Source organism: Hyperolius riggenbachi, chromosome 12 (genome assembly GCF_040937935.1).
Source record: "Hyperolius riggenbachi isolate aHypRig1 chromosome 12, aHypRig1.pri, whole genome shotgun sequence".
NCBI classification, from domain to species: Eukaryota; Metazoa; Chordata; class Amphibia; order Anura; family Hyperoliidae; genus Hyperolius; species Hyperolius riggenbachi.
Genome location: NC_090657.1, coordinates 199,624,521 through 199,637,689, shown reverse-complemented (window position 1 = coordinate 199,637,689; position 13,169 = coordinate 199,624,521). Strand labels below are relative to the sequence as shown.

The window sequence follows — 13,169 nt, the reverse complement described above, 5'->3', positions numbered from 1 at the left end:
ATTTATAAAGTGCCAACATGTTCCATGGCAGTGTACAGAGTAAGAAACAAGCATGGGGTAGATAATGATACAGACATGGGCGTAACAATCAGTCGTCGCAGGGGGGCCCGGAGGTTTCGGGGGCCCCTTCTTGCTCTCCCCAATTGCAAGTTCAGCCAATTAGCAAAAAAACACCCCCGTTCACTGGCAAAAACTGTCCCCGCTACCTCCTCCCACCATGCAGAGTAGTGGGAGCGTGTGTAATGTTTTCCTGCTTCCAGGCACTGAATCACAGCAAATGTGCCAGCTCCCGATCACATGACCCGCATGGGGTTCGGGGACCAAGGGGGCCCCATGCTATCATTTTTGTAGGTTGGCCCTATTAAGCCTAGTTTCGCCCCTCAAAACAGACAATGATATACACAAAAATATGCACACTGGTACATAATGCAGAATTGGTAGACATAGCAATTACAGTGACAGATGTAACATGATAAACAAAATGTATAGCAAATTTAGGCACTACCCTACTGCCACTACCTAGAGGCAGTGTAATGTTAGGTAATATTTAGCAAGGAGCACAACTTGGCCAGAGGATGAAGGGGAATAGCCTACGTTAGAGCGTATGCTTGTCGGAAAGTGAGTTTGATGGAATGCTTAATGGATAACTGAAGTGAGAAGAATATGGAGGCTGCCATGTTTATTTCCTTTTTAGCAATACCAGTTGCCTAGCAGCCCTGCTAATGTATTTGGCTAAAGCTACCTGCCGCCTAACCCTAAACCCCTCTTTCATGATGACTAACAGCCCCCCCCCACACACACACAAACTACCTACCTGATGCCTTACCCCCCCTCCCATACAAACTATCGGTCTGACACCTAACAACACCCCCCCACACACTCCTCCTCCAATGACCTGCTTGATGCCTAACTGCCTGCCTCCCCCCTCCCCTGCCGCCAATGAATCAAAACTCAAGAAAAAAGACAGTAACAAGAAGTACAAAAACAAAATTTATAAAAACCTCCTCTGGTGACCTGGACCCGACCTCCTCTCTTCCTGTCTCCTCCTCCACAGTTTAGCTAGGTAGGTGGAGTGACAGTCTCCCTCTCCCAGTCTGCCAGGCAGGACTACGATCCCTCCGACCGTCCGATGACTCCTCCAGCTAGCCAGCCCAGGCCCAGCAGAGAAGGCTCACTCACTCTGACACTGGCACAGGTTGCCTCTCAGCAGATGAGTGAGCTGAGTGGCAATGGCTCCAGGCAGGGGGTAGAGTCAACAAGCGGCAACAAGTCCCAACCAAATAGCGTAAACATGCTCATGCAGCATGCACGCCACGGCCGCCTCAGCCCCCCTGATTGGACACTTGAAGAGGATGGAGGCAGAGTCAGACCGGCAGGCGGAGCGCGTGCATCTTCAATCATCAGCCTCTAGCCGGCCCGTAAAGTAAGTCTGACTCTGTTACAGGGGGCGGGCCGGGCAGGGGGTGGCTGGCTTAGTGAGCGTCCGCTGCAAACTTCGAGCGCACAGCTCTCTCTGTGTCACTCACTGCGGACCTGACTGCGGTCTGCACCGGTGTAATGTCAGATATTGCAGCCCGGAAGCAGCCTTCCTCACTGAGTATTGTGCATGCTCAGTGGGAAGTTAGACATTATTTACCTGAAATATCTCCGCTTCCGCACCACGTACACTCCCGAAATTTTCAGGGGAGGGAGGGGACCCCCAGATCTAGCTCTGTGTCGAATTGCAGCCCCCTAGCCCCACTAGTTCCCGAGATAGGTTTGCTGCAATCAGTCTCGGGAACTAGCGGGGCTCGGGGGCTGCAATTCGGCACAGAGCTAGATCTGGGTGTCCCCTCCCTCCCCTGAAAATTTCGGGGGTGTACGTGGTGCGGAAGCGGAGATATTTATGACGTTTTACGTGGCTGCACAATTTAATGGGACGCAGGCTCCAACTGCGCATGCGGGGCTGCAAAACGTGCAGGGCTGCAATTGCTGACATTACACCGGCCCTAATTACTTCAGATTCGGGCAGCCCGGGGGGCATTTGCTACTTCAGCATTGGTCCACTTTCCGGTTGCGTACATTTCCATACAATTGTAAATTAACAGTGCCCCAGATGGGTACACCCCTTAATGATGAGCCAGACGCTACTTCGTCCTCCTCCACCTTCCCGTTCCAGCGCTATCCACTCTGCAAAAGCATGGGCCCGACTTTTTGCGCCAAAACCCAAGGGGGTCTGTGCTACTGCGCAGGCATAGTGCGGCCTCAATCCTCAGAGCTGAAACAGACAGGCGGAGGAGAATGGGGAAGCCTCTGGAGGAGGTAAGTTTCACAATCTTTTGTCTACAAACCTCACAGCTATATTTATTGGCTGCAAAACCTAAATACCGTAGTCCATGAACACATAGATCCTGTATTCAGACTGTCAGGTCTGGGAAAAGGAAATGCATTCCAACAGTTTTCACTTTCTGTTTTGTATTTTTAGATTGCGCATTGACAGTAATGATCTAGTTTGTGTTATTTAGTTTATTCACTTGAGGTTTTACAGCCACCCTGAAAATCTTCCCATCAAAGAAGCCGTTTGAAAGAATTGGAAATGGCTTTTGCATCCTCATAGAGCCAGATAAATTAGGAGGAACAAAGCTCCTTCTGTTACTTCAACGAAAGGGAAGAAAAGTGGCTGGAATGTCTCACTTGCTGTAGAAGGCTCTGTCAGGGCCGGATCAGCTTTCCTTAGAAAGAGCGGCAGAAAATGGGAGTTATTAGTAATACATTGTGTGTCTTTACAAGACGTTTCAAGGGCAGAACATAGCCTGTGCTGCTTGTAATAAAGCCTCATAATCAATGTGATTTTATGTATTTAATGTCAGGCACAGCGAGTCTGCATCGAAAAACAAGGAGCAGGCCGGGAATCACATGACACAATGAATTAAGTCAAGTGGTTGTTACAAAGTGTATACCTACAGCTGTGGTTTTAAGATTTATTTCCTAGATAAGACCAGATCGGACCTGTTTGATGTCCGAACAAGCATAGATTTATTTCACTGCACAGTTCATACAGTAAGAGTGTGTCTGTGTGTGTGTATATATGTATGTAATATATATATATATATATATATATATATATACCGTATTTATTTATTTTTTCCATATTGTGCTGCCATCTCCTGCGATGCTTTACAGAGTACATACTCATCTCACTTGCTGTCCCTCAGTGTAGCTCACACTCTCATCCCTGCCATAGTCATATCTCCGTCGTACTCTAAGGGGAAGTCAAAGGCAATTCACTCACCTGTATCTTTTGTGGGTGTGGGAGGAAACCAGAGTACCCGGAGGAAACCCACGCCAGCACGGGAAGAGCATACAAACTGTGCGTTCTGACTTTGGCGAGAACACTAAAGGCCCATACCCACCAAGTGATTTTTCCAAATTATTTTCGTTAAACAATATTTCACGATGCCCGCCTCCCGCGCTGATTGTTCGTTTTTGATTGACCGCCTTGTCCAATTATGTTGTGGAAGATCATTCCGAACCTCACTTACTTTTGTGGGTTTTGCCGCGATCGTTTACACAATCATTCATAACCAACGCCACCACCAACTCTTACAGATTCAGCCACATGGACCTGTGAATGATCATCGACAACGCGATCATCCATCCGTGATCTGCTGGTAGGTACTGAGCTTTACACACCTGCTTATTCGGGCAGGGATCTAATTAGCCAGTCTTCTGGCATCAAGACAATACATAAAGTCATGCAGGCACAGGTCATAAACTTGGTAATGTTCACATCATGCTGGAGGAATATAATCTCTTTTTTTTTTTTTTAACAGAGAATTTTTATTGAAGTTTTAGGCCAACAAGGCCAACAATAAAAACATTTAACACAAACAAAAAAAAGAGAACAAAACCCGAGTGCATACATGGTAATATACAGCATATTCAAAGATACAAGAGAAAGTAAATACTGATATCCAGTTAACATAAGAAATACAGAGTTGAAATTAGATTCATCCAATAGTGACATATAGTGCCTCACCATTCACCTAATAGGTTACTATTAGAACTTTTTCTGCGTGGAGCGACAGCTGACCCATTGATCCATCTCAAGGGTAACTTAATTTATCTATGAAGATCTTGTACAGATATATTAATGTCCAGGTGCGGAATAACCGTATCTGTGGCGTCAACCCAGCAACCCCAAATTTTTTCAAATATAGAGAACTGACCCCGCGTCTGATATGTAAGTTTATACAGAGGAATATTTGCATTCACCTGTGTCTTCCATTCATCCAAGGTAGGGAGAATTTGCAATTTCCATTTTTGAAGTAGGCATTTCCTGCTATAAAAGAGTAGTATTCTAATTAACCTCTTTTTGTATTTATTGCAACTAACATCAGACAAAATTCCTAACAGGCATTGATAAGGGGAAAGTGTCGCAGGCAAGTCTAACTTTGTTTGTAAGAAATGTACTACCGATTTCCAATATTGTTGTACTAAGGGGCAAAACCATGAACAGTGCAAAAAATCAGCTGCAGTCTCGCTGCATTTAAAGCACCGGTCACTATGTGCATTCCCCATCTTGGCAAGTTTCAGTGGTGTATAATATACCTGATGTAGCCATTTAAGTTGGGTTACTTTATCCCTAGATGCAATCACTGTTTTATGATATGTTTCTGTTAATTCTTCCCACAGTTCCGAGGTCAAAGTCAGCTCCTCAATCTTCCATTTATCACAGAGAGTTTGGACCTTGCCCTTCTGTGTGTAAGTCATAAGAAAATTATAATATCTAGATATTATTTTTTCTTTATCTTTATTTAATAGTAGTGTCTCTAATTTTGATGGACATATTTGGACTTCAGACAGACCCAGTTGAGACTGAATAGCATGCCGTAACTGAAAATAGCGGAATAAGGATCCCTTAGGTATACCAAATTCCTGACGTAGAGCCAGAAAATCTTTAAATTTCCCATCTCTGAATAATTGGTGTAAATATTTAACTGCATATTGTCTCCAAAAGGTGTCTTCTGACAATGGCAACAACTCCGGCAAATTCTTATTATACCATAGTGGCGCACTAGGGGAGATCTGGTTGGATTCTATCTGTGTTATTTTGGTTGCCTTTTTGAATATCCTGATAGTATTGTTAATAATATTCATTCCCGATTGGTCTATAGGAATACCTGACCTGTAGATTGCGTTACATAGTGCCTCGTATGAGGTTGCCATGTCTGCTTCAGTTTGAAGACTAGCATCTAGCCTATCCGCCCCCAGCCAACTTTGAATCGGGGTAAGTTGTGATGCTATATAATATATAAAAAAATTGGGTAGGGCCATTCCCCCCTGGTTAACAGGCATCCGCAGGGTCGCCAGGGATATTCTGGGTTGAGAGCCAGACCAGATAAAGCTTGAAATCAGTGAGTCAAGTTTTTTGAAAAAAGATTGTGGTATCCAGGTTGGGGACATTTGTAAAAGATATAAGAGTTTAGGAGCTATCACCATTTTTATGGAGTGTACCCTCCCAGATATATTTAGAGGTAAGGAGTTCCAGTTTTTTAACTTTTGTTCAACATGTTCTAGAGCTGGTATAAGATTTGCCTCCATGAATTTTTGGTTATCTTTCTGAACCCAAACTCCTAGGTATTTAAATTTCTCCACCACAGTTAGCTGTGAGGAACTACAGATGAGGGACCTATCAAAGTCATCTAAAGGGAACAAGATTGATTTTGTCCAGTTAATATATAACCCCGAAATGTTGCCAAAGTCATCGTACAACCTTAATACCGCAGAAAGTGATGCGCCTGGGTCTGCCAAATAGATAAGCATGTCATTTGCGTATAACGAGATGCGTTCTTCCGTCTTATTAATTTTGAGTCCAACTATGTCCACCGAATCTCTGACAGCTTGCGCCAAAGGTTCCAGTGCTATAGAGAATAGAAATGGGGACAGGGGACACCCTTGACGGGTGCCCCTGTGTATTTGAAATGGTTGAGAGATGTGACTATTAACCCTCAGTCTAGCCACAGGAGCATTATACAGAATTTGGAACCACCTAATAAAATTATCTCCAAAACCGAATTTTTTTAGTACTTTAATCAGATATGGCCATTCCACGGAATAAAACGCCTTATTGGCATCTAAAGACAATATGACCCGGGTGTCAGCATTAATGTGCGGATATTGAACATTAGAAAAGAGACGTCTAATGTTTAATTTGGTAGATCTACCTGGAATGAACCCAGTCTGATCAGGATGGATTATTGTATGGATAAATTGTTGTAGTCTAATCGCTATTATTTTGGCTAATATCTTAGTGTCATTATTCATTAACGATATGGGCCTATATGACCCACATTGTTCTGGCGGTTTATCAGGTTTTAATAATAAAATAATCAATGCTTCTTTCATAGACTGAGGGGTATCTTGAATCGTTGCTATATACTGAAATAGCGCCTGTAGCCTGGGAATCATAAAAGCTCTGTTCTTTATGTACCATTCTATCGGAATGCCATCCATTCCAGGGGCTTTCCCTTTTTTAAAGGACAGCAAGGCCATTTCTATCTCCTCTGTGGTTATGGGGGAGTCTAACGCCACTCTGGCCTCGTCAGATAAAATTGGAAGATTTAGATCCTTCAGGAATATCTCAGTTTGAGTAGTAACATCACCCAGTTTAGAAGAATACAGATTGGAGTAATATTCCTGAAAGGCGTTTGCAATTTGTTGGGATGAAGTACAGATCTCCCCTCTGGAATCAAGTACTCTTGGGATGGCCGAGGTATCTAAATTTGCCCTAAGGAGATAGGCAAGGACCTTGCTGCATTTATTTCCCAACTCAAATTGTTGCTGAGTGTGGATCATATCCCATCTTTTGGCTCTATCTAGTAGTTTTAATTCTAGTTTACGTCTGGCTACCTTCCATATAGCATAATTTTCTTCAGATGGGTCTGCCAGAAATTTGGTTCTGCATGTAACCGAATCAGATTCATAATATGATTGAAGAGCCGTCTCATTGCCCCTGATTATTGATAAAGCTGATCTAAACGAACCTCTCAGAACAGCCTTACCAGCATCCCAGCAAGTCAACAAATCCGTAGATCCCTCATTTTCAGCCCAAAAATAGCTATAGCCTTTTTTACATTCCAGGAGAATCAGTTGTTCCTCCAGCCACCATGGACCCATCCTCCACAGCCCTCCTTCTAGTGGTCCCTTAATCTGCAAGCAACACATTATGGGCGTATGATCAGAAATTCCGTGCGTAAGATGTTGAATACTCTGAACACAAGACAGGATATCATCAGTGCCCAACATCATATCAATCCGTGACAACGTTTTGTATGAATCTGAGTAGCATGTATATTCTCTCTGTTCAGGGTACTTCCACCTCCAAATATCTCTCAGCCCATATGTGCTAAGCCAACTTACAAGAGCCGGATAAGTTCTGCCCCCTTTACTCAACCTGTCCAGTGTTGGATCCAATACTGCGTTGAAATCCCCAGCAATCAATAAAGGGCCTTTCACAATATTGTGAAGCTTACAAGAGACTTGTTCCAAAAAGGTGTTGGAGAATGGTGGTGGTGCATATACTGAAGCAATTGTTAAAGGTTTCCCTTCAATAGTAACTTTAATGATGACAAAAGTACCTCTGAGGTCTATTTTTAAATTATCCACGCTTCCAGGAAAAGATTTGGCTATTAATATGGCTGTGCCTCTAGAATATGAAGAAAAATGAGCTAAGTAGTATTTTGCTATCCATGGTTTTTTCAAAACCGTGGCCCTGGCACCAGTGATATGTGTCTCTTGTAGGCAGACAATATGCGGAGATTGCTGTTTTATGTAGTCAAAGACTAGTCTCCTTTTTATACTATTGTTCAGGCCTCTGACGTTCCACGTCATTATTTTAAGTTGTAACATTACTCCTGCTATAATATATTAAGGCACTGCATACCCCTATTCCAACTCTCTCCTGTAGTAAACTAGTATAGATGACAAGTTTTCCAATTACCCATGTGCACTCATAAACAGAAAACCCTTTTCCCCACCCTGCCCCCCTGCCCAACATGAGGAGAGCCTCAGAACCCAAAACAATCAGCATAACCAAACGGGGAAGGTTTATAACGAGGCCAGTCCCGGTCCGAGACTTCCACTGAATTTTCAGTTGTCAAAAAAAACTCACGTCTCTAAAGCCCAGCTAGCTGACACATAACTTTACTAATCTACCCAGTTCTCCCCTCCCATCCCCCCCCTTGCCATTTCAATTTTCCCTATGGGGGATAGTCATTATTATTATGACCCCAGATATATATTTATTTTAGTGTACTAGTTTTCTCTATCTATTATTTTTTTTTTTTTTTTTTTTTTTTTTTTTTTTTTTTTGGTCATAGTCCTGCGCTGCATAAATCTACATTCAATAATTAACCATTATTCAGTATATAAAGCAGTCCAGACAGTTGAAAACTTTAGACACATTCCATATACAGTTTCAAGGGTAGATAGATAGTGTTCCACTTGTTGAGAAAAAAACAACCATCTTACTGAGTAACGCACACCTCTACAGAGGAGAAATTAGAAAAACGTCTAGCAAGCATATTGCCTTAGTGTTATTTTCCCTCTGTATTTACAGTATAGGTGGCACAACAAGCCAGTTAGATTACAGATATGTATACGGAAGGTTTTAGCGTTTAGGTCCACCAGTGGGTGGAGCAATTTTCATGCCTTTTGCTTCCATCCACTTTATTGCTTCTCCTGGTTCAGTAAAGAAAAATGCTTTATCATTATATTGAACCCTTAATTTTGCCGGAAATAACATGCTGTAGTCAATACTATTATCCCTCAGGCTTTGCTTTACTCTGAAGAAAGTGGCCCTTTTCCGTTGGATCTCAGCAGAGTAATCTTGGTAAATAGAGATCTTTACACCGTTAATCTGCATGTCTGGGGCTTGTCTGGCTGCTCTGAGGATCTCAATTTTATCTCGATAGTTAAGAAGTTTGGCTACTATGGGTCTTGGAGCAGCACCTGGTTTAGGGAGGCCTCCGGGCACTCTGTGTGCGCGTTCTATGCAAAAAGAGCGGGAGAGTTGCATGCTCGGCAGGGAATCTTTCAGCCATTCTTCCAAAAATATTTCAGGATTAGTCCCTTCTTCCTTTTCCGGTATTCCGATAAAGCGGAGATTGGATCGCCGTGAGCGATTTTCCAAATCGTCTATTTTGATTGTATGGCCCTCTGATAGCTTTTGCACATCCTTTACGGAGGTTTGCAGAGGTCTCACAGTGTCTTCCATCTCACCCACCCTTCTTTCTACTTCCTTAGAGTTGTCCCTCAGGTTGGCCAGATCGTGCTTGACAAATGACAATTCAGTGTGTATGGTGTCCAGTCTGGAAGTTAGAGAGATCTGCAATGATTTTATGGCCTCCATGATCTCAGCACGAGAGGGTTCTGTGTCCTCCTCCTCCTCCTCCTCTTGTGATGACTGCCCCTGTCGTTCTTTGTCCCCTTTCTTTTTACGTGACCTGTTTCTTTTGGCTTTAGGTGGGGCTGCAGGGACACTGTCCACCTCTGCCTCTATACGGCTGGCAGCTTCGGCTTGCTGTGTTTCCCCCTCCTCTGTTGCGGTATTGGAGTCAGCGCCATTTTGGGTCTCACCATGCGCAAAGCGCGCTAGTCTATCTGCGGGGCTGATTGATGGGGCTGGCCCGTATTTTGTCATAATGTCAGCGTGTGTGCAGGGCCGCTATGTTGCTGGCTTATGCTGGTGCAATGCGGTGCGGCAGGCAGCACTTACTTGTGCGGATGCGGCAAGTCCGCCTTAAAAATTTAGTCCCCTGCTTCTGCGGCCCGTACCACGATGTCCGGAGATCTCCGCCGAAATGAGGTTGGAGGGTGCCGGGTGAAAGCTCTGGTGTTGGGGAGATAGGTCGCTGCTGTTTCGCCGGGCTCCAGCCGGTGTGAGAGGCGAATTAGCTCCTTGAAAGTGCTCGGACCGGGAGAGCTACTGAGCGAGACGTCCTCACAGCATCGCGGCTAGCCACGCCCCGGAATATAATCTCTGTAATGACGATGCCAGATGGGCTAGTCTGAGTGTTTTTGTAAATGTCCACAGATTAGATTGTCTTTAGAGGTTAGTCACAGCACTGCAAAAAAATTAAAAGTGAAGAGCAGTTTTGCAGATGGAAATCCCTTGTTGTAAGAGATGCAATACAAAAAGGCTGTCAGTTCCTCAACTTTCATGAACTCCTATTGATGCAGACAGGGTTTTGGCACCTGCGGACCTCCGGTGTATATTATATATTCAATGGGTCCTCTTCATATACTGTAGTAAGTTATAAATCCCTTGTGCTACTCTGCCTATCCCCCATCCCCACCAAAGCTTGTGGCTCCCGTATACGGGACACAATAACGTGTCCCTACCAGCACAGATCTCCTCTGTCTAAACACAGCAGAGTTACGTACTTCGGTCAGGAGCCGTTTTCAATGGCTCCTGACGCCCTGCTCACTATGAGCCCATCACAGTGATCAGGAAGTTTAATTAAAAAAAATGCTCTGGTCCTTAAATCCATTCTTTATTTTTATGTGGTAAACAAGTAATAACTTACTTTTCTTCTCCATAAAACATCATTCCCCAGTTTCCCTGGCTCTTATTTGGTACATCTGCTACACAAAGGAAGGTGCAGGTCATGCTGGGTCTTCTTTTTTTCTTCTTTACTTCCCCTCAGACATAACTAATGCAGTCTGATTGGCTGAAGCCTATTTCCCTCCCGTTTTCCCCTCCCACACCTCTGTTCCTCTCTGATTGGCCAATATTTCTCATGCTGAGACAATGTACTTTCTACTGCAGAGCTAGGTGGGAGTGTCTTGTTGTTTTTCTAAGATAGAGCATTTGAATCCCAAATGGGTTAATACATGCACAGCCATAAAGCCTCTCAACCCAAGTGCTGTTATTTTCCAACTTTACCAAGTGCCACTGCCGTCCTTTCTACCTAGACACAGAGTGGTGCTGTTGCTGGGAGGCGTGGCATAGTCACATGCACTTGTGTCCCTGCAGCTTTTGCACTTTGCGGTTTATAAGGTCACACATCTGGGTGATCAAAACTAACCGTATGATGAAATATCATATATTCAAATATCAAATATCAAATCATATCAGAAGTTGCCTGCACGGAAACAGCATGTCGGAAATAAGATCAGCAGTTGGCGGCTGATGTAGTATGTAAATGTTGGCCTTTCTTATAAAAAATAACATTGACTGCACCTCCAAAGACTCCTATTGTAATGGCTTTCACTGATGCATTGAACAGCTGTACAATTGTCTTGACCTGTGGTTTTTACATACAAAAAAACCTCTGGAGGTGCATTGTTGCATATAATATCATTTTCTGTTGCTGGGGTTGGCTCCACGCTGATACCCATCACTTGGTAAATAATGTACTCTATAAAGTACTCCATCATCCCATATTACAGGCCATTGTTGCAGAAGGAGCTATAGATATGAGTGATTAGTTTGCTCTTTCATAAATGGTCCAGTGTGTAATGGAAGAAGACAAGGCTGCTAGATCTCAGGGATGTAAATGCTTTGCATGACGTGTCCCAGTAAAGATGGAGTGATCTCTGCACAGAAGTGCCCCATCCTCATAGTGCCGTCACTCCATGAGCCACGATGTATCAGCTGTCGGGGAACTTCAGCACCAAATTCGTGTCTGGGGTGTACATTTCATGCACTAAGTGTGATCACCGCCCAGGGAAAGAAATTAACGCAATTAGAAGAGTCCAAGAAAGGTCTAATGATGCATTATTAATTGAGCAGGTCATTAAAACCAAGCAGAAGGCCTGAACAACTGAGATGTCTGAGCAGAAGCGTGAACGTGAGCAGTTCCGCACTGGGACCAATCAGCGGGGTTACTGCCTGAGGTCATTAAGCTGGAGGAAATCATTCCGTCTGTAGACCGTGAAGTCCTGTACTTACAGAGCTGAGAGTGATCTGATCATAGCTATGCAGACAGGCGGGGATTACAACTACTGGAATGAAGAGAAGAACAGTGCAGGGTAAAATCTGCTGGGGGGGGGGGGGGGGGGGAGCTCACCCGCGCTCGCCTTGGAAACAAAGACATTAGAAGTAATAGAAATACAAATATCTAAGGTCAATACACTTGTGATGGGATGTCTTCATTTTAAGGACTCATCAGTGGCTAATCCAGTGTTTCTTAAAGTGGATCCGAGATGAACTTTTACTCCTTGCATAATTGTGTTCCTTACATATAGTTTATAGGGCATTCCTCAAGCCAAATACTTGTTTTGTTTTGTTTTAATACTCTTAATTCCCTATAAACTAAACAAGCCACACCCACAGCTTCTCCAGAGTGCCTTGGCGCTTGCAAGGGATTGTGGGATTTCAGTCTGGGCAGGTGAAAAAGGTGTTACTAGCTATAGATTTCAGAGGCAGAGTTTTCACAATCTGAGAGCTGCAGTGCAGATACAGATCAGTTGCCTGTGTAATGGAGGAGATAAGAGTGGAGTTTTCACAGAATATGCAGATTAGCATGCCTAGATACAGATAAGCTTGCCTGTGTGTGTGATTGTGTAATAGTGACAAGCAGAAAACATGTCTGCTCCCATTGTATCACAGGAAAAAATATTAATATACTGTTGAAGCGGTTTGAAGATAGATTTGCTGTGTAAACTATCTAAACTTTAGATAAGATATATAGACAAGTCACTTGTTATATTTAGTTTTTCATCTCGGATCCGCTTTAACAATGAACAATGTTTTTACACATTTTTGGCTTGGCTAGATAGTGTTAAGGGCTCTGCCTTTGACACAGAAGACCTGGGTTTGAATCTCAGCTCTTCCTGTTCAGTAAGCTAACACCGATTCAGTGAGGAACAGAACTCCCTAATACTGCTACTGCCTATAGAGCGTGCCCTAGTGGCTGCAGGTCTGGCGCTTTGAGTCCGCCAGGAGAGAAGCGCAATACAAATGTTCTGTGACTTGTCCTGTGTCTTGTTTATCACGGAAACATTTTTTTATTCCTGGTGTATGATGGCAGGGACATACAGTGGCTTGCAAAAGTATTCGACCCCCTTGAAGTTTTCCACATTTTGTCACATTACTGCCACAAACATGAATCAATTTTATTGGAATTTCACGTGACAGACCAATACAAAGTAGTGTACACGTGAGAAGTGGAATGAAAATCATA

At 43.7% G+C, this 13,169-nt stretch overlaps 1 protein-coding gene across 8 annotated transcripts in view; it reads left to right on the top strand.

The window, feature by feature from the left end:
* Positions 1-13,169, top strand: part of SULF2 (sulfatase 2) — a 504,100-nt gene that overhangs the window by 194,913 nt on the left and 296,018 nt on the right. For 6 of the 8 annotated variants that reach the window (XM_068262649.1, XM_068262654.1, XM_068262653.1 and 3 more), the window contains one exon: positions 4,675-4,743. The exons of the other annotated variants lie outside the window; for them this stretch is intronic. The gene's annotated coding sequence lies outside the window, so the exon portion shown is untranslated. The remainder of the gene's footprint in view (positions 1-4,674; positions 4,744-13,169) is intronic. 8 annotated transcript variants of the gene reach the window in all.